This window comes from Biomphalaria glabrata, chromosome 11 (assembly GCF_947242115.1).
Source record: "Biomphalaria glabrata chromosome 11, xgBioGlab47.1, whole genome shotgun sequence".
Taxonomy (NCBI): Eukaryota; Metazoa; Mollusca; class Gastropoda; family Planorbidae; genus Biomphalaria; species Biomphalaria glabrata.
Window position 1 is genome coordinate 33,274,637 of NC_074721.1, and position 20,944 is coordinate 33,295,580.

The 20,944-nt window shown below is 34.2% G+C and overlaps 2 protein-coding genes across 2 annotated transcripts in view; both read right to left on the bottom strand.

Annotated features, from left to right (window-relative positions):
- The window catches only part of LOC106068110 (spore coat protein SP65-like), a 52,788-nt gene extending 51,140 nt beyond the window's left edge, over positions 1-1,648 (bottom strand). The window contains exon 1 of the mRNA XM_056003486.1: positions 1,482-1,648. The gene's annotated coding sequence lies outside the window, so the exon portion shown is untranslated. The remainder of the gene's footprint in view (positions 1-1,481) is intronic.
- The window catches only part of LOC106060944 (spore coat protein SP96-like), a 44,878-nt gene extending 24,305 nt beyond the window's left edge, over positions 1-20,573 (bottom strand). The window contains exon 1 of the mRNA XM_056003487.1: positions 20,504-20,573. The gene's annotated coding sequence lies outside the window, so the exon portion shown is untranslated. The remainder of the gene's footprint in view (positions 1-20,503) is intronic.
- Positions 20,574-20,944: the final 371 nt, after the last annotated feature.

The following is a 20,944-nucleotide window of genomic DNA, read 5'->3' on the forward strand; positions in this document are numbered from 1 at the left end:
TAGCTCAGAAACTTATCGGTTCGGTGATGACGATTGTATTTAAGAAAACTTTACTGTTTTGTTCCTGTTGTGTCTAACGTCATTGTCAGCGAATACATTTTGCACAATCTAGACATGAACAAACTACTCGACCAAGACTACGATGGCTGCCCCGTGATGGCTAGCTTTCAGAACTGTGTTCAGGAGAAGATTCATGAAAAATATCCTAAAGCAGCCTTTGTCCGTATGCGTCTCACAGATTTAACGTTGTTTTCAATAACCCGAATGACGTTTCAGATGTTGGTGTCATCAAGAAGACTTTCTATTTTCCGCAACAGTTTCAATTTTACCTTTTAGTGTCAGACACGATGGAGTGAGAAATAAGAACCCAGTCATAATTTTGAGATGATTTGTTTTGACGGATGTTAAGTGCAATTAATTGTTAACAATTTTGTTAATTGAACGCAGGGAGGCATGGGCCAAACGGATAAGCTTAACAACGCGTACAGTAAATAGTTTGTGCAAATGTTTAATATTGTATTTAATTTGAAAAAAATATTTACAGTTCACTTATTGTAGTATATGGAAGGGAGGGGGGAGACCAATTCTTTTCTTTAATATTCTCGGTATCAAGATAATGAAAGCTACTATTTTGAACTGTAGATGGCAACTTGCACCCCCCTGGAAAAAATCCTGCGGGCAACCATGGATATGAGGTAACCTATTGATCAGCGGTTCTCAACCCTTTTGGCTCGGCGACCCCCTTTACAATTCTCCACTATGCGGCGACCCCAACTGTAAAATTATTTTTATTCACACGCCCAAATAACAGTGCTTTAGAAATGTTATAAAATCGCAATTCTAATGTAACGTTTAGGTATGTATTGCAAAAGTTTTGCTTAATCACGAAACAATATGTAATAATATTTAGACTTATATATTTCGTCAGTGCGAAGATTGAACTTGTTTCTTGAATAGGAATTCTCGAAACTGTCTTTGCAAGAGTAATACTTCTGAGTAATAACTTCTGTATTTAGACTTGATAACAGAGCACCTAATATAGATCCTACAGATCAAAAGGTGCATTATAATAAATGGAAACCAAATGTTGTTATATTGAGTGCTTCATTTGTTGTTTTGGTATCTATATAAAATATGTGTGTTTTTTTACTTTTAAAAGCAGATCCTAGAGACAAAGATGCTTTACAATAAATAGATACCAAATGTTGTTATAGTGATTGCTTTGTTTTTGGATTCGTTATAAAAATGTTTGTATCTACTTATTTTCTTTATACTGTTTTACTTTTAAATTTGTACTTTTACAGACATATTAATAATTTATAAACACTTAATAATGAAATCTAAGATGTCAAAATACTTAACAAAGATAAATAAGTCTATTTTTGTTTTAGAACAAAAGTACTTGTATAAATGTTTTCACTAACAATTTAATTCCTACTTAAGTTGAAACTTACAAAAGTATAACTTTACCAAACTGCTACCTGTTCTCTGGGAGGGATGACCACTAAACTGTATTTTCAATAGCAACCTGTTAAATATATTTGTGTACAGCCTCGGAGTACAAAGGCCTAAACTGTATCCGCGTCAATCGTTAGGTGTTTTTTTTTATTAGAAAAAAAAATGGTGATTTCTATTCATATCTTCTCATTCCTATTCACACATGTTCATAATTATATTGATTACTTTGATAGAATATGTCTTCCTTTTTGTCGGATTGGCCGGAGACCTGGTAAAGTTTCATTGTTCATTTGTCTTTCTGCAGTCGTTCTCTTTTGTTACAAAACAATAAATGTGAAATAGAAGTCAACTGTGACAGAACGCAATGCAAAATAAAAGATAAGTATCAGAGACTGCTGTTGAACAGAGAAGTGCTGATTACATGTAGGGGAAATCGATCCAAGTTAATGCCGTACAATTACATATTGCAAAGCAAAGTAAAGCATTCATAAATACCATGGGCGTAGCCAGGATTTTTTTTCGGTGTGGGGGGGGGGAATCCAAATATATATATATTTGTTTGTGTGTATATAGTTAATTAATTCTGACTCTTCATTCGTTCGGAAGACGTTTATTGTACCATAGAATAGGTTCTACCTGGAGTTAGTGGAAAAATTTTTGACTTCCAGCCCTTGCCAGAACTATTTAACAATTACACACTATTCCCGTTATTGAAAGCCAACAAAATGCATATTCTGAGGTATCTACAGTGCATTATCCTGCTAATAAAAAGTTTTATTTCAAAACGTAATGTGCTATTCTAACTGACTTAGATTCTCACGCGCCGTTCAGCAAGCTGTTTCCACAAAAATCTTTCACTGGCAATGTCTGAAGCCTCTTCCAACCTGCTCTGAGGACCTCCGTGAAAGTGTGGTGTGAAGTTGTACTAGGATGTTCCTGTTTGTGATGACCTCCATGTCATTGCAACTCTTATTATGCGTAATTCATTTTGTCGAAGAACATGTCCCGCAAACCTCATGCGACGTTCTGTCACAACCTTACCAAGGTGTTGACTCCCAGTTTGGCATATGATTTCCTTGATTGACTCTAAAATCTTAGCCATCTTAGTTGAGCCACATTTAGTCTTTTTTTTTAAATTCGGCAGATGACTATCTACTGCACTTTATTAATGAAGCCCAGCGACTAGTAGAAATGTGTAACCTCTCTTGGTTACGCTCTTGGAATTAGGTGACTGTAGGTTGCTTAAGATTTTATATCGAAAAGAAAATTTTATCCTCAAAATAATCTGTTGGGAGGTTTTAAACTAAAAAATCTCTGGAGATTTTTTTTAAAATTCAAAACCCATTTAGCTACGCTGATAGAACTTGGTAAATGTAGTTTGTTTAGAATAATATTGAAGAGGGGGTCTTCAACCTCAAAACTCTCAATAGGGGGATTTTAAACTCAAAACCATGGAGGAGTGGTTTTAAACTTTTAAAAAGCCATCTGAAGGAGGGTGGTTTAAACTCCAAACCCCCTTTGGTATGGCTAAGCTCAAAGAATTTTAGTGCGTAATTTACTTTCTTTTAACATTGAAGTGGTATTTTTTAGCATCAAACCACTCTGAAGGGAGGTTCAAACTCAAAACTCCCTTTGGCTACGATCATAGCATTTTCAGTGTGTAATTTGCTTTTTTTTATATTGAAGAGAAGGTATAGTAAATTTTGGAGGGGGTTTTAGAATCAAAATCTTCCTTAGCTATGCTCTTGGAATTTGGGGTTTGTCGTTTGCATTATTTTTGTGTATTTTTTTTAGAAGAGAGGAATTAAACTGCAAAAACCCCTTGAAGGGGTTTTAAACTCAAAACCCCCTTGGCTGCGCTGGGGCAAGTGATGGTTTAGTATTAAAATCTAACCTAAAAATAAACAGAATCAAAGCAAAATATCAGTCATTAAATATCATCTCACCCCCGCTGCGGGATCTCCCCGGCTACGCCCATGACACATACATACATACATATATACATATATACATATATACATATATACATACATACATACATACATACATACATACATACATACATACATGCATACATACCTACATACATACATACATACATACATACATTTATACATACATACATACATACATACTTACATACATACATACATACATACATACATACATACATACATACATACATACATACATACATACATACATACATACATAAATACTTACTTACTTACTTACATAAATAAATATATACATATATACATACATGCATATTTTACGTACACATACATACATACTTACATACATACATACATACATACATACATACATACATACATACACACTTACTTACTTACTTACATAAATACAAACATATATACATACATGCATATTTTACGTACACATACATACATACATATATACATACATACATACATACATACATACATACATACATACATACATACATACATACATACATACATACAAACATACATACATACACACTTACTTACTTACTTACATAAATACATACATATATACATACATGCATATTTTACGTACACATACATACATACATATTTACATACATACATACATACATACATACATACATACATACATACATACATACATACATACATACATACATACAAACATACATACATACACACTTACTTACTTACTTACATTAATACATACATATATACATACATGCATATTTTACGTACACATACATACATACATATTTACATACATGCATACATACATACATACATACATACATACATACATACATACATACATACATACATACATTTATACATACATACATACATACATACATACATACATGCATACATACATAGATACATACATACATACATACATACATACATACATACACATGCATTTAAGATTGAGTGAATTTTTGATTGCTGGGCTGCCCACACGTCAACACTCGCCTCCCTTCTATGTTGACCGGGTCCGAATGGATGGAAAGCCATCGCAATTTGGAATCAGGTGGCTGCAGGAGTTTGCCAAAGAGTAGTAGTCTTACTATTGTACCCCCGCCAGAACCGAATTTTCTGTTAGTGTTTACCCCCTTAGCCTTAGACCTTACAGGGACACACACAAGGCAGTGCGGCTATTTACCTGCAGCAAAGGGTTTGGTTTGTGGGCGGCACGCTGACTGTATATAACTGCCTACTGTTAGTTAGTGAGATAATGTTTCAACAATCCTAGTTCAAAATAATTCAAGTCTGTTGAAATTAATTATCTTATGTACATTTAAATAGATTGATTATCTAGATCTTTCTAGACTACGTATCTAATATTTGGAAAATAATAATTATGAGACGAGAGTGCTCTAATTTTCGATTTTCAGTTACTAGATCTAGGTCTTAACATTAAATTATGTTACATAGGTTATGGTTGAAAAGAAACTGCAACTTTACTTCTTATAGCTACTTTAGTCCAGTCTAGGTACAATATATTTCTTTGGTCTAGGCGCTTGTGTGTAGTGTTAGAGATTGCCATGTCCAGTCTAGGTATAATATATGTCTGTGGTCAGTACAGAGAAGATTTGAGGAAGAGGTTCAGATTTGTGTAATATTATTAATGATTGATCCGCTGATTCACTAACATTACCAGACCCTGGTATCTTGTGAGAAGGCAGACATTTCCCAAGATGCCTTTGTGCGAAATCAGCCTATACTGATTTGAGTTTAACTTTTATGAGTTAAATGGACTCTCTCTCTCTCTCTCTCTCTCTCTCTCTGTATGAGTTTGTAAATTGACTCCGTGGAACTAATAAACTATTCTTGGTATTGAAAACCAACAAAATACATATTCTGAGGTATCTACAGTGCATTTTCCTGCTATTAGAAAGTTTTATGCAAAAACTTAATGTGCTATTCTTACTGACTTAGACCCTCCCGCGACTTTCGGCGCATTTGTCGTCAAGCTGTTTCCATAAAAATCTGTAATTGCTAATGTCTGAAGCCTCTTCCCACCTGCTCTGAGGACCTCCATGAATGTGTGGAGCCAAGGTGTACTAGGATGTCATCGCAACTCTTCTTATGTGTAATTCATTTTGTCGGAGAACATGTCCCGCAAACCTCATGCGACGCTCTGTCACAATCTTACTAAGGGGTCGACTCCCAGTTCGTCATAGGATTTCCTTTTTTAGTCCCGATCTCTATAACTGACTCCTAAAATCTGTCTTAGCCATCTTTGTTGAGCCACATTTAGTGTTTTTCAATTTCGGCAGATGACTATTCACTGCAGTTTATTAATGGAGCACCATCACTGGTAGAAATGTGTAACCTCTCTAATACGCTCTTGGAATTAGGTGACTGTAGTTTGCTTTAGATTTTATATCGAAAAGGGATGTTTTATCGTATTAAACTCAAAACCATATGGAGGGGTTTTAAACTTTACAAAAAAGCTATCTATTGGAGAGGGGTTTATACTCAAAACCCCCAATAAGCTTGGCTACGCTCTAATAATTTTAGTGTGTAATTTGCTTTTTTTTTATATTGAAGAGGTATTTTTTTTTAGCATCAAACCCCTCTGAAGAAGGTTTAAACTCAAAAACCCTTTTGGGAACGCTCATAGCATGTTGAGTGCTTAGTTTGCTTTTTTTTTTTTACATTCAAGATGTATTTTTTATCTTCAAACCCCGCTGACGGGGGGTTTAAGCTCAAATCCCCTTTGGCTACGCTCTTAGATTTTAGAGTGTGCAATTTGCTTCTTTGTATATTGAAAAGGTATTTTTTAGCTTCAAACTCCGCAGGAAGGGAGTTTAAACTCAAAACCTCTTTGACTACACTCATAAAATTTTGAATGTATAAATTGCTTTGTTTTTTAATACTAAAGAGGTATTTTTTACCTTTTAACCCCGATGAAAGGAGGTTTAAACTCAAAATTGAGTAAAAATCCATTTAACTACGCTCATAACATTTTGAGTGCTTAATTTGTTTTTGTTTTTCATATTGAAAAGTTTTTTTTAGCTTCAAACCTCGCTGAAGGGGGGTTTAAATTCAAAACTGAGTCAGAACCCATTTAGCTACGCTCATAAGATTTTGAGTGCGTAATTAGCTTTTTATATTGAAGAGGGGGTTTATCGGACATTTTGGAGGGGGTTTTAAAATCAAAATCTTCCTTAACTGTGCTCTTGGAATTAGAAGATTTTTTTGTTTTGTTTTGCTTTATAGAAGAGGGGGATTTAACTGCAAAATCCCCTGGCTACGCCCATGAAACTTCATCATGTCTTTCTGTATGTGCCCTGTGTGTGATTTGTTCACTGAGGTATACTTCCTTTACAGCTTGTTGTTGAAGAGCGGCCTCATAGACAGGGGCGGACTGGCTCTATGGGCAAACGGCCAAATGCCCGGTGGGCCGGTACTTAATGGGCCGGTCTGGTCACGACCAAAGAAAAAAAAAGTGACAGCAGCTAGACTGCTTTGATGTCTTCGAGGCTGTGTTTGGCCTACTCATTTTGCTTGTCGGCATGGACCTTTGATGGCGCTCCAATTTTTGTTTTGCTCCTTCCCTCCACGTTTTCTGATGGTTCCATTGTCAATTAACGAAAAAGAGGGATTCTAGATATAGCTAGATTTAGACCAATATCTAGTTTATATCAAACAGGAAATATAAGGAAAGATTTAAAATATATTGCTCATTTACATATGTGTTATCGTAGTGTAGTGGTTATCACATCTGCACAACACGGAGAAGGTCTTGGGTTTGACACCCAATTAATTCTTTAAAATTTTATTTAGTTAATAAATATTTCTACATTTTGTTTTGTGAATCTTATGCAGTAAAATAGATATGCATTTTTAAAAGTATTTTTTAAAGTATATTTTTTACAGCCTAATATGTTCTATCCTCTACCAATGTCTAGATCTGTCGTCTGTCTCTAAGTAGACCACTTCTAGGGCCGATTTTAAGTTTGTGTCTACACAAAATGTCTTTGTAACCTTGTTCTAAATTATTTCTCTTGATAGTTTTCCTTTTTTTTTAACACTTATTTATAAAGAAATTAAGAAGCTATATTTTAAAATGTAATATTTAATATATCAATTTAAAAAATTAAATAATAAATAAATAAAAGGTCAAATTTACAAAAAGAAAAACAACATTTTGAAACATTCTAAAAAATGTGTAAACATAAAGTTAAGTCAGTAGCATACATAGATATATCATAGATATATATGAGTATATTTTTTGTATGCCACGTCATATGTATCAAATGTTATGATTAGATGTATGGTATCACAGATATGCTTTATATACTTAGCAAACTAGAAGATGAGTGAAGACATGACACTGTAGGTTGTATATTTCAATATCAGTAGGCGGTAGACGTTGGCATATTTATCATAGTAGGCACTAGACGTTGGCATAATTCACAATAGTAGGCCCTAGACGTTGGCATATTTTGATATCAATAGTAGGCCCTAGACGTTGGTATATTTCAATATCAATTGTAGGCCCTAGATGTTGGTATAGTTCAATTTCAATAGTAGCCCTAGACGTTGGCATATTTTAATATCAATAGTAGGCCCTAGATGTTGGTATAGTTCAATTTCAATAGTAGGACATAGATGCTGGTATAATTCAATATCAATAGTAGGCCCTAGATGTTGATATAGTTCAATTTCAATAGTAGGCCCTAGATGCTGGTATAGTTCAATATTAATAATTGGCCTTAGATGTTGGTATAGTTCAATATCAATAGTAGACCCTAGATGTTTACGGTTAAACGTCTAACATATGTATAATAAGAAAAAAACAAACTAAGACATAAATAATGAAATATTCGCTTGACATGTCATTAAACAATGGGACTGACTTCAGGACAAAGTATCTATCTCTAATCTTTTTTTTTTATAATATTACATTCTTTTATCAATGTAGGAAAACTTGAGTCAATTTATCGCACCATTATCTTTTATTAATGAAGAAAAATTGACTGACTGTATAGCATCATATTCTCTTAATAATGTAGGCCAATGGACTTTATTGCATCACTGTGGTCCAATTGACTGACTTTATAGTGGGATTGTTGGAATAGTGAGACACCTTAATATATTATATTCTTCATTACTCTATCCTGTAATGATCTTCAAAACTGATTTAAAAAGAAACAAGTTAATGCTTCAATTAGTTCCCAAAGTGTCCGGTGATGTTAGAGCTAGAGTGTCAGTACATTGATCATCAAGAGTCAGTACATTGATCATTTAGAGTCATTGCATTGATCATTTAGAGTCATTGCATTGATCATTTAGAGTCATTACATTTGCATTCTAAACTAACGCCCACTTCCTATCATAGTTTCAAATTGAAAAGGGGAGGTAAATCTTGCAGTATTTAAAAATATGGCAGTAATTATGCATTTCTTTTCCTTACTTTAGCTTTGTTTTTTTTTTTAAGTATTTTTTTTTTTTTTAAGTTCAGATTTCGTGAGTTGATGTTTTTATGTGATAGGGTTAGGGTTAGGGTTATCAAAATATGTTTAAATATTTTTAAAGATAATAAGCATTTCTGCACTGGATTATAAGAATTTTAGAGTTTTGATATTTCCTAATGAAATGAAGACACTAGAACATTCTTCAATAGGTTGTTCCATCAGATCAATCCATCCGAGACAATTCCACCAGAGTTTATCAATGTCAAGTACGTCATCTATGCAAAACCTAAAAACATTTTTTTCTTATGTAAAAAAGCTTAAAAACAAACAATCTGTAGGGAAAAAAGAAAAAAAAAGGTCGAAATAAGAATAAATCATAAAACAAACACTATTATAACTCATTTTTATTATCTATAAGACTTTCAAAAATTTAAAAAAAAATAGCGAATCAAAAACAGATTTAGCAAGTGTAATATTTTTTTAAGAAGGCTCTATAGTTGGCACAACGCATATTACATTCACAGTGTTGAATTAAACAATAATTCAATGTGATGATTCAATGTAATGATTCAATGTTATGATTCAATGTAATGAGACAATATAATGATTCAATGTAATGATTCCATGATATGAAATCTACTACACATACGCGAACATACCACTGGTCTATCACGAGGTCTCTAAAACTAGCGTACGTGTCCGCATTAAATTTTGTACACAGGTTCTTTTCACCTCCTAGTGGCATTCCATGAGGCCTTTGGAACAGGGCCGGTCTTAGGCTGCTGCAACCTATGCGGCCGCAGTGGACCCCGCACTTTCATAGGCCCCGCGCGAATAGTAGATGAAAAATATTAAATTAAATGATTTTAACTTATTATTAAAAGGGTTCCTTGAATTATTCTGAAATTGAAAAATATACGAAAAAGGCATGAAAATCACCTGAAATTATTAAAATCTTCTGAAAACTCATGCAAATCTGCTTTAAAAAAGACAAAATTTTCATTACAGGGTGTCATTTAATATTTAGTTTCTAATACAAAATCTTAATTTTCACTTATTATCCTTATCCCTACCCATACTGGGCTCCGCGCAATCCGTTTCGCATAGGGCCACGCAATCTGTGGGACCGGCCCTGCTTCGGAAAATGCATTTTTTTTCTCTAGGCCTGAAACTAATGGTATGAAGAAATGTACCGAACATTGCTTGCATTAAGATTTAAAGTTGCGTGCATTGAATTGAGAAGCCGAAGAAAAGTCATTGAGTGTACGAAGGACTAACTTTTTGTTGTTTGTCCGGAGAGAGGGGGAGATAAGTGAAAGTGCTACAACGTGCCCAAAATATGAATGAAATGATGTCCGTTTAGTAAAATCCAAAAATAAATTAATTAATTTTTTAAAAGGCAAGAAAGGAGCGAGGACGTGAAATGCCATAGTAAGCGATACACTTATTCACGGGCTAACTAAAAAAGTATGTTAGGTTGATCGTCAAAATGTGGCCCGTTTATTAAAATTCAAAAAAAGAACAAAAGAAAAGAATGGCGTGTTCCGGCCATAGCACAATGTATTAAAACCTAGGAACAAATCCGGCCATAATAAACACTAAAATGCCTAGGAACAAATCATCGGGCGTAGCCGGTGAGTACTGCTTGTATAACATTGATCATCAAGAGTCATTACATTGATCATCAAGAGTCATTACATTGATCATCAAGAGTCATTACATTTGCATTCTAAACTAACGCCCACTTCCTATCATAGTTTCAAATTGAACTTCATACAAATATACATCAATGACGACACACAAATTAATTTAAAAAATTTAATTAATTATTTAATTAATTAATCTATTTGTTTTGTATGGAAAAGGAGAGGTAAATCTTGCAGTATTTAAAAATATGGCAGTAATTATGCATTTCTTTTCCTTACTTTGGCTTTTTTTTTTTTTTTAAGTATTTTTTTTTAAGTTCAGATTTCGTGAGTTGATGTTTTTATGCGATAGGGTTAGGGTTAGGGTTATCAAAATATGTTTAAATATTTTTAAAGATAATAAGCATTTCTGCACTGACCTGCATCACTCAATTTATTATACTATCATGACCATCAAAACAATGTCGCCATGGAGATCAACAACATTGGCAGAATGCACAGAAATCCTGAAATAACGAGACGATATAATGTAAAAGTGAATTGCTCAATTGATGAGCTCATAGCATACAGGGTGTTTGAGGTAAAGAAATTCTTCCTTATAAGCAGTGTTTCTCAGATTTTTTAGTGTGACGTCCCTAACCTCTTACCTAAACTAAGCGTTTTCCTGCATTTTGAGCTTCTGAAAGTCATTCGCCTGGCGTCTACACCGCATTATTTCTCGTAATGAGAAGAGCGCAGGTTTAATCACAATAATTTTCCAATAAGGATCAACAGAGTAATCTCAGTCATAGTCTTACTGACAAGGCAAATTATAGTCAACAAATTATTAATTGGTATGGTCCCCTGGAAAGAATGTCTCATAATTAATAATTAACCAACTCTTTAGTGAACACTACCGGAAAGTAAAGAGACAGAGAAAGAATAAAAGATGAGACGGTGTTCAAATACAGTTAGATACTTGTTTTCCTGTCTCATACATAATCTCTGACCTTCATTTCCAACGTATTTTCTTAGTTCCGATCCTTTCAGATCCAACAACCTCCCCTCTTCCTTCAACGCTGCTACCTCACCCTTGTCCGCCATTGTCTATTATCAATAGTCAAATAATATCCTGTCGCTAGATCTAGCCTTACAATCTCTACTGTCTGTTGACAGGAGATCAGCTATTTATAGAGGAATACGGGGGTTTTACCTTTACGTTGGGCACCACTTATTACGTTTTGTTATGTGAAGAGACTCTTTGAACAATACATCAACACAAAACGTCAACGTCATAGATTATAATTCATTTAATCTTCATGAACACTAAAACCACTATTTAATTTCTATTCCTCCATTTTGATTCTCCCCTTTCCACACGCATTTGCACCGTTCCACATTTACACTAACATGCGCACGTAACACCTCTATGGATGTTGACTTTTACCTATGTGGATGTTGACTTTTACCTATATGGATGTTGACTTTTACCTATATAGATGTTGACTTTTACCTATATGGATGTTGACTTTTACCTATATGGATGTTGACTTTTACCTATGTGGATGTTGACTTTTACCTATATGGATGTTGACTTTTACCTATGTGGATGTTGACTTTTACCTACGTGGATGTTGATTTTTACCTATATGGATGTTGACTTTTACCTATATGGATGTTGACTTTTACCTATGTGGATGTTTACTTTTACCTATATGGATGTTGACTTTTACCTATATGGATGTTGATTTTTACCTATGTGGATGTTGACTTTTACCTATATGGATGTTGACTTTTACCTATGTGGATGTTGACTTTTACCTATATAGATGTTGACTTTTACTTATGTGGATGTTGACTTTTACCTATATAGATGTTGACTTTTACCTATATAGATGTTGACTTTTACCTATGTGGATGTTGATTTTTACCTATATGGATGTTGACTTTTACCTATATGGATGTTGACTTTTACCTACGTGGATGTTGAATTTTACCTATATGGATGTTGACTTTTACCTATATGGATGTTGACTTTTACCTATATAGATGTGACTTTTACCTATGTGGATGTTGACTTTTATTTATGTGGATGTTGACTTGTACCTATATGGATGTGACTTTTACCTATGTGGATGTTTACTTTTACCTATGTGGATGTTGACTTTTATTTATGTGGATGTTAACTTTTACCTATATGGATGTTGACTTTAACCTTTGTGGATGTTGACTTTTACCTATATGGATGTTGACTTTTACCTATATGGGTGTTGTCTTTTACCTATATAGATGTAGACTTTTACCTACGTGGATGTTGACTTTTACCTATATGGGTGTTGACTTTTACCTATATAGATGTTGACTTTTACCTACGTGGATGTTGACTTTTACCTATATGGGTGTTGACTTTTACCTATATAGATGTTGACTTTTACCTACGTGGATGTTGACTTTTACCTATATGGATTTTGACTTTTACCTACGTGAATGTTGACTTTTACCTATATAGATGTTGACTTTTACCTATATAGATGTTGACTTTTACCTATATGGGTGTTGACTTTTACCTATATAGATGTTGACTTTTACCTATATAGATGTTGACTTTTACCTATATGGATTTTGACTTTTACCTATATGGATGTTGACTTTTACCTATATGGATGTTGAATTTTACCTATATGGATTTTGACTTTTACCTATATAGATGTTGACTTTTACCTATATGGATGTTGAATTTTACCTATATGGATTTTGACTTTTACCTATATAGATGTTGACTTTTACCTATATGGATGTTGACTTTTACCTATATGGATTTTGACTTTTACCTATATGGATGTTGACTTTTACCTATATGGATGTTGACTTTTACCTATGTGGATTTTGACTTTTACCTATATGGATGTTGACTTTTACCTATATGGATTTTGACTTTTACCTATGTGGATTTTGACTTTTACCTATATGGATGTTGACTTTTACCTATATGGATTTTGACTTTTACCTATATGGATGTTGACTTTTACCTATATGGATGTTGACTTTTACCTATATGGATTTTGACTTTTACCTATGTGGATTTTGACTTTTACCTATATGGATGTTGACTTTTACCTATATGGATGTTGACTTTTACCTATATGGATGTTGACTTTTACCTATATGGATTTTGAATTTTACCTATATGGATGTTGAATTTTACCTATATAGATGTTGACTTTTACCTACGTGGATGTTGGCTTTTACCTATATGGATGTTAACTGTCCCGGAATGTGTAGTCGTTTGAAGGGTGGTGTTGGCATTGGAACCCAATGTGCTTGAGGTCACCCCAGACGCTGCAGTAGAAGTTGATGCAGTCGTCGCTGTAGTGGTTGCTGTAGTCGCTGCTGTAGTGGTTGCTTCAGGTGTCGTTACTGTTGTTACAACAGTTGTGCTTGTAGCAGATGCTGCAGCTGTATTGAAATGTAGTAGAGAGAAAATAAGAAAGCTTCAAATTTAAAATAAATGTTTCGTACTACATATAGTTGAAAAAGTTAAGTACTGCATATATTTGAAAAAGTTAAGTACTGCATATAGTTGAAAATGTTAAGTGCTGTATATAGTTGAAAAAGTTAAGTGCTGCATATAGTTGAAAAAGTTAAGTGCTGTATATAGTTGAAAAAGTTAGGTGCTGTATATAGTTTAAAAAGTTAAGTGCTGCATATAGTTGAAAAATTTAAGTACTGCATATAGTTAAAAAGTTAAGTGCTGTATATAGTTGAAAAGTTAAGTGCTGCATATAGTTGAAAAAGTTAAGTACTTGATATATTTGAAAAAGTTTAGTACTGCACATAGTCGATGATACCATTTTTTTTCTATTTCTAGATCAAAGTAAATGGATATAATCTGAGGAACGAACTCACCCTGATAGCTTCACCCCATTGCACGGCAAACATATACAACAATTTAACTAGATATAAGGCGTTCTATGCAAACATGTTCATATTCACAATCCCCGCAACTCACTGGACTTATCCAGATAAAGACGCTGCCCACGGTAGAGCAGCTCTGCCCACAGCATATTTTTTACCCACGGTAGCCGGCCACCTGCCTAATGTGCCCACTACAGATATATGAACTTTGGAATCACTGAATCACCGGCGACCCTCTACCCGTTAGAGCGCCACCTCATGCTGTAGGACCTCCAGCCAGGATCACAGCGAGATAGATGCAAATCCCTCCCACATTTTATTCTACCTTGTACATTTATGTACTTAATCTTACATTATTTGTATCTTTCTACATTGTTCGTCTCGTTGCGTGTCTGCTCCCGATTTATCTCTGATGGACCAGTGTGTGGCAACTCAAAAATAATTATCCCCTAGACATCAAACAAGCCACTCATACACGTCATACACGAGGTCCGTCACATAACTTTTATTTTGTGTTGTAAAGGCCTGTGAGTTGATGGCCATTTATTTACACATTTATTTTACTCATGTAAATAAACTTAGTATATATGTTTACCTGCGAATTTTTTAAGTCTTGTTTTGCATACATTAGTTTAATTGTATATCTAGTGGTTATACTAAATAACCTAGGAAATACAAGTAGGGACCAATGTACCCTGGACGAACGTGCCAGCACACCTTTAACACTGATCTGTGGATCTAAAATACCTAAATCTAGCAATAAGTCTCATTGAATCTTTTTAGCTATACCTGCTAATAGGTCAATTGATTGATCACAATTTTGTTATGTTGAATCAATCCCCATTATTATGTAAGCTGGGGTAGGCCTACTCTTACAAGCAACCTCGTCAATATATAACAACAATCCCCTAGATGTGTAGAGTTCTTATCTAATACATCACGGACGTTCGAACAAAGAGGAAGATAATTACGTCTTGCGCGTATATGTGTGTTCATCTAGTAGTGCATCTTGACTCTTTCTCTCCGTAATTATTTACCACATTCTGTTTGAATCAACGCTGGTATCGTCAGTTAGGAGAGAAAGAGTTAATTAGAGACTTAAAACTTAAGAAAAACCCGGTTCGATGCTCTAATAGCACTAAGCAAGAAGGAGAACTTGGACGACTTTGTCCTAGTATATGGAGTATTAAAAAGTGTCTTTATTTTTGTGTCTTTCAGTTTTAGGTTGTTGTTTTTTTTTTTTTTTTTTGCATTTGTAAGTTATGACTCCATTGCAATGTAAATGAGATGCTATAGAAGGATCCTACGAAGACCGCATCACAAATGAGGACATTCGGAACAGGATCACTATGACTATTGGATCCCACTATCAAAAAACGCAAACTAAAACTTTATGGTCATATCACAGGGCTCGCAAAGACATTCCTTTAGGGAACAGTATCAGGAAAAAGATGAAGAGGCAGACAAAAACGCGTTGGGAAGACAAATGATATTCAAATTAAGGCCAAAAAAATGGAGAAAGACCGTTGACAAATCTTGTGTGGGGCCCCAACCGTTCAACAGATGGATATGTGCAGGTGAGAGCATGGTTCAGTGTTTTGTTTATTATTATGACTTTACTTTTATACTTTCGGTACTGTACTGAAATGTCTCTATATGTATTGATTATACTAATGCTGTGACTCCAGTCCAGTGTACATCCCAATAAGGTCCTCATTGTTTCGCTGGTCATACTTGAAAATTGTTAGATCCAGAGGCGGTCTTAGCAGCTCTGCATGGTGCAACCGCTTCAGCTTCTGGAGATGACCTTGTCACCGTCAGCTTCGGAAACCAGACCAGTTCTTATAAATGAGAATGTACCACATTATCAGTCAAGTACAATTTCTTTCCCTTGTTCGAGATACCAAAAATGAATTAATTACAATTGTTAATTCTTAACTAATTGTTTAAATTTTTAAAAAAATTGTTTCTTGTTTTGTCAGATAAAAGAAATAATTGTGCGAAATTTCAGCTTGATCCGAGATTGGGTGTCGGAGAAATAACGTGTAAAACCTTTTTACCAGACAGACAGACGACAGGGTGAGTTGATATAAGCTTTGTAAACCAACAAAATAAAAAAAAATGCTTTAAAAAAAGCTTAACTAAGGGAGAGAACTCCGCACTTCCAACTATATCTCTCAATAATGCATACAATTTTTTTTTCCTAATTCAGTAACAAAAAAAACAATTAGTTACCAATAATTAATTGACTAATTGGCTATTTTTTTAAATGTATTTGTGCTCGCTAGATGCAATAAATAATTATTTAAAGTTTCAACTTGATTTGAGAATGGGGTGTGGGAGAAATATTGTGTACACTTATTTAAAGGGACGAAACTTACATAATTAGCGTTATCTGTGAAGGATTTATTTCCCTTATTTATATCAAACAACATAGTTCATTAATTGACTTTTTTGTAATTGATTTTTATTGATTCATATCTTGTCTCTGCCAATGAATAATTGTGCAAAGTTTCAACTTGATCCGATAATGGGTGTGAGAGAAATAACGTGTACAAACTTTTTACCAGACAGACAGACAGAGTTGATATAAGCGTTGTAAAGAGAAAACTGTCCAAACTTACCCACAAGACAAACCAGAGCTACAATCGCTGAGAAGTGTCCAAAGTTCATTCTTGATTCTCTAATGATGACCCTAAAAATATTACTTTTTATGAAACAAGGTGTCTCCAATACGTACACTGGTGAACTTATAAACATTACACAATGCGTGAAATAAAAAACTACTCTTTCAATTTCTTTGATTACACACCGAGCACGTCAGAAGAAAAACAAACACAAGAATACTGATGCTTTAAAATTACATTTCATAATAGATTGCTAAACCAGTATTATCCTAACTTATCTAATAAAATACAAACGTTTCTTCAAAAAAGAAGATAATTACATCCTACGATTGTTCCTTGGTCAATCTAGTCATGCATAGTAATCAATGACTTAAATTCTACCAAGTCTTTGGTTTTCCTGGCTGATTCGGGCAACCCATTCCATTCTCCAATAACACTAGGGGAGAAGTATTGCTACCATTTTGAATTTGTTTGTTGTTGGAGCGATATGAGCATGGGCGCCCGCAGGCTCTGGATTTGAGTAGCAAAATCTAGAATTTTTTTTCTGCATCATCAAATAAATAAACTTCTTAGAAGCCACTGAGCAAGTAGTACTTCCACTGTAGTACAGCGATAAGGATAAGTTCATGTTGAAGTTGACTAGCCTAGGCTTATCAGGAAAAGATGGCCGACTATGTACGTGCACCCCTATGGATTCTAGTAGCCAAAGAATTCTTAGAAGTAACAATTGAACAAGTTGTGCTTCCACTGAAGTATAGCTGAAAGGATAAACTATTATTGTAACAAACGAGAATACGCTAATCAGGAGTTGATGGCTGACCATGTACGCTTTATTATAGGCTTGACATTATTTGTACTCTAAAAAGTGTGAACTATTCTATTGCACGTTAGTCGTGACATTTTGTTTTCATTTGCACATAGTCAGAGTTAATATTATATTTAGTGAAGGCCTAGAATATATTTTTTGTTTGCCTTGGAGGAGAAATCCTTGCTAGCTTTCTTTCGAGATGATAAATGTGAAAGTTTCTTTGAACAAGATTGATGAGTGCAGTCATATTGGTAAATGTATTTACGTCTTACGGAGTTGAGGTCGGTGTTAGTGCTCGATAAAATATCAGGTTAAACACGTCCACCAGTTTACGATTGCAGACTATATAAGAGAGCTCTTAATAATAATATTATAGTTCAATTTATAAAGCGCTGTTAACAAACATGATGTAGGCTATAGGAATTATGTGTAAACATTACAAACATAAAAACGATAGCTAAAATTACAAAATAATCTAAAGAAGTTATAAACAGGTCTATAGATCAATGTATAAATCTCTTCGTGGCTCAAGAGGTTGGTCACCACGTAATGTAAAGAACACTTTTTTATTTCTGCAAGTCGGACGGACTAGAGTTACCCTAAGAAAAAAAAAAGGGGGGGGGAATAAGTATTATTCGCCCGTCACAAAATAGCAGGGCCGGACTTAACCGTTGTGACCAAGAAGGCATGTATAGATCACTCTTTTTTCTTTCTACCCCACGTAGCTTAAGGGCCGAAAAAAAAGAGGGGGGGGGGAGAGTAGAACAAGTAATCTACTCTGTATTTACCCGTCACTAAATAGCAGGGCCGGACTCAACCATTCTGGGGCTCTATGCAAAACGGATACACCTGATAGCACGGCGTGCAGTAGTCAAGTCGAGAGAGTAAAAATGCTACAGCTAGCTTTTTTGTCGTCAAATATGGTCGGATGTGACCTAATCTGTGTAGCTGAAGATAAAGGCCCTTGCAGAGCTGACATGTTTGGGTCGAAAGATATACCATACATGCCTTCGTCCTAGTCAAAATGTTGATTTAAATTAACGGAGCATTGGCAGCAGCAAAAAAAAAAAAAAACCAAAAATACGAGCAGCAGCATCTTGAATTGATTGCATTTGCTGGGCATTTCGGTGATGAAACTGCAGATAGCTCAGAATCGGTTCGTTAATGACAATTGTATTTTAGAAAACTTTACTGTTTGTTCCTGTTGTTCAGAGAAACACACTGTCTGTGTCAGCGAATACATTTTGCACAATCTAGACATGAACAAACTACTCGACCAAGACTACGATGGCTAGCTTTCAGATCTGTGTTCAAGCAAGAATTCGTGAAAAATATTCTTAAAGCAGCCTTTGTCCGTATGCGTTTCACAGATTTAACCTTGTTATCAATAACCCGAATGACATTTCAGATGTTGGTGTCATCAAGAAGACTTTCTATTTTCTGCAACAGTTTCATTTTTACCTTTTAGTGTGAGACACGATGGAGTGAGAAATAAGAACCCAGTCATAATTTTGAGATGATTTGTTTTGACGGATGTTAACTGCAATTCCTTGTTAACAATTTTTGTTAATTGAACGCAGGGAGGCATGGGCCAAACGGATAAGCTTAACAACGCCTACAGTAAATAGTTTGTTCAAGTGTTTAATATTGTATTTAATTTGAAACAAATATTTACAGTTCACTTATTGTAGTATATGGAAGGGAGGGTGGAGATCAATTTTTTTTCTTTAATATTCTCGGTATCAAGACAATGAAAGCTACTATTTTGAACCGTAGATGGCAACTTGCACCCCCCTGGAAAAAATCCTGCGGGCGCCCACGAATATGAGGTAACCTATTGATCAGCGGTTCTCAACCCTTTTGGCTCGGCGACCCCCTTTACAATTCTCCACTATGCGGCGACCCCAACAGTGAAATTATTTTTATTTACACACCCAAATAACAGTGCTTTGGAAATATTATAAAATCGCAATTCTAGTGTAACTTTTAGGTATGTATTGCAAAAGTTTAGCTTAATCACGAAACAATATGTAATAATATTTAGACTTCTATATTTCGTCAGTGCGAAGATTGAACTTGTTTCTTGAATAGGAATTCTCGAAACTGTCTTTGCAAGAGTAATACTTCTGAGTAATAACTTCTGTATTTAGACTTGATAACAGAACACCTACTATAGATCCTACAGATCAAAAGGTGCATTATAATAAATGGAAACCAAATGTTGTTATATTGAGTTATTCATTTGTTGTTTTTTTTGGTATCTTTATAAAAATGTGTTTTTTTTTTAATCTATTTATTTCGTCTATGCTGTTTTTTTTCAAATTTATACTTTTAAAAGCAAAACCCTGAGACTTAAAGATGCTTTACAATAAGTAGATACCAAATGTTGTTATATTGATTCCTTTGTTTTTGGATTCTTTATAAAAATGTTTGTATCTACTTATTTTCTTTATACTGTTTTACTTTTAAACTTGTACTTTTACAGACGTATTAATAATTTATAAACACTTAATAATGAAATCTAAGATGACAAAATACTTAACAAAGATAAATAAGTCTATTTATCTTTTAGAACAAAACTACTTGTATAAATGTTTTCACTAACAATTTAATTTCACTAACTATTTAATTTCGTACTTAAGTTAAAACTTACAAATGTATAACTTTACCAAACTGCTACCTGTTCTCTGGGAGGGATGACCAGTAAACTGTATTTTCAATAGCAACCTGTTATATATATTTGTGTACAGCCTCGGAGTACAAAGGCCTAAACTGTATCCGCGTCAATCGTAATGTGTTTTTATTTTTATTAGAAAAAAAATGTTGATTTCTATTCATATCTTCTCACTCCTATTCACACATGTTCATAATTGTATTGATTATTTTGATAGAATCTGTCTTCCTTTTTTTCGAATTGGCTTTCTACGGTCGTTCTCTTTTGTTACAAAACAATAAATGTGAAATAGAAGTCAACTGTGACAGAACGCAATGCAAAATAAAAGATAAGTATCAGAGACTGCTGTTGAACAGAGAAGTGCTGATTACTTGTAGGGGAAATCTATCCAAGTTAATGCCGGATATTAACATATTGCAA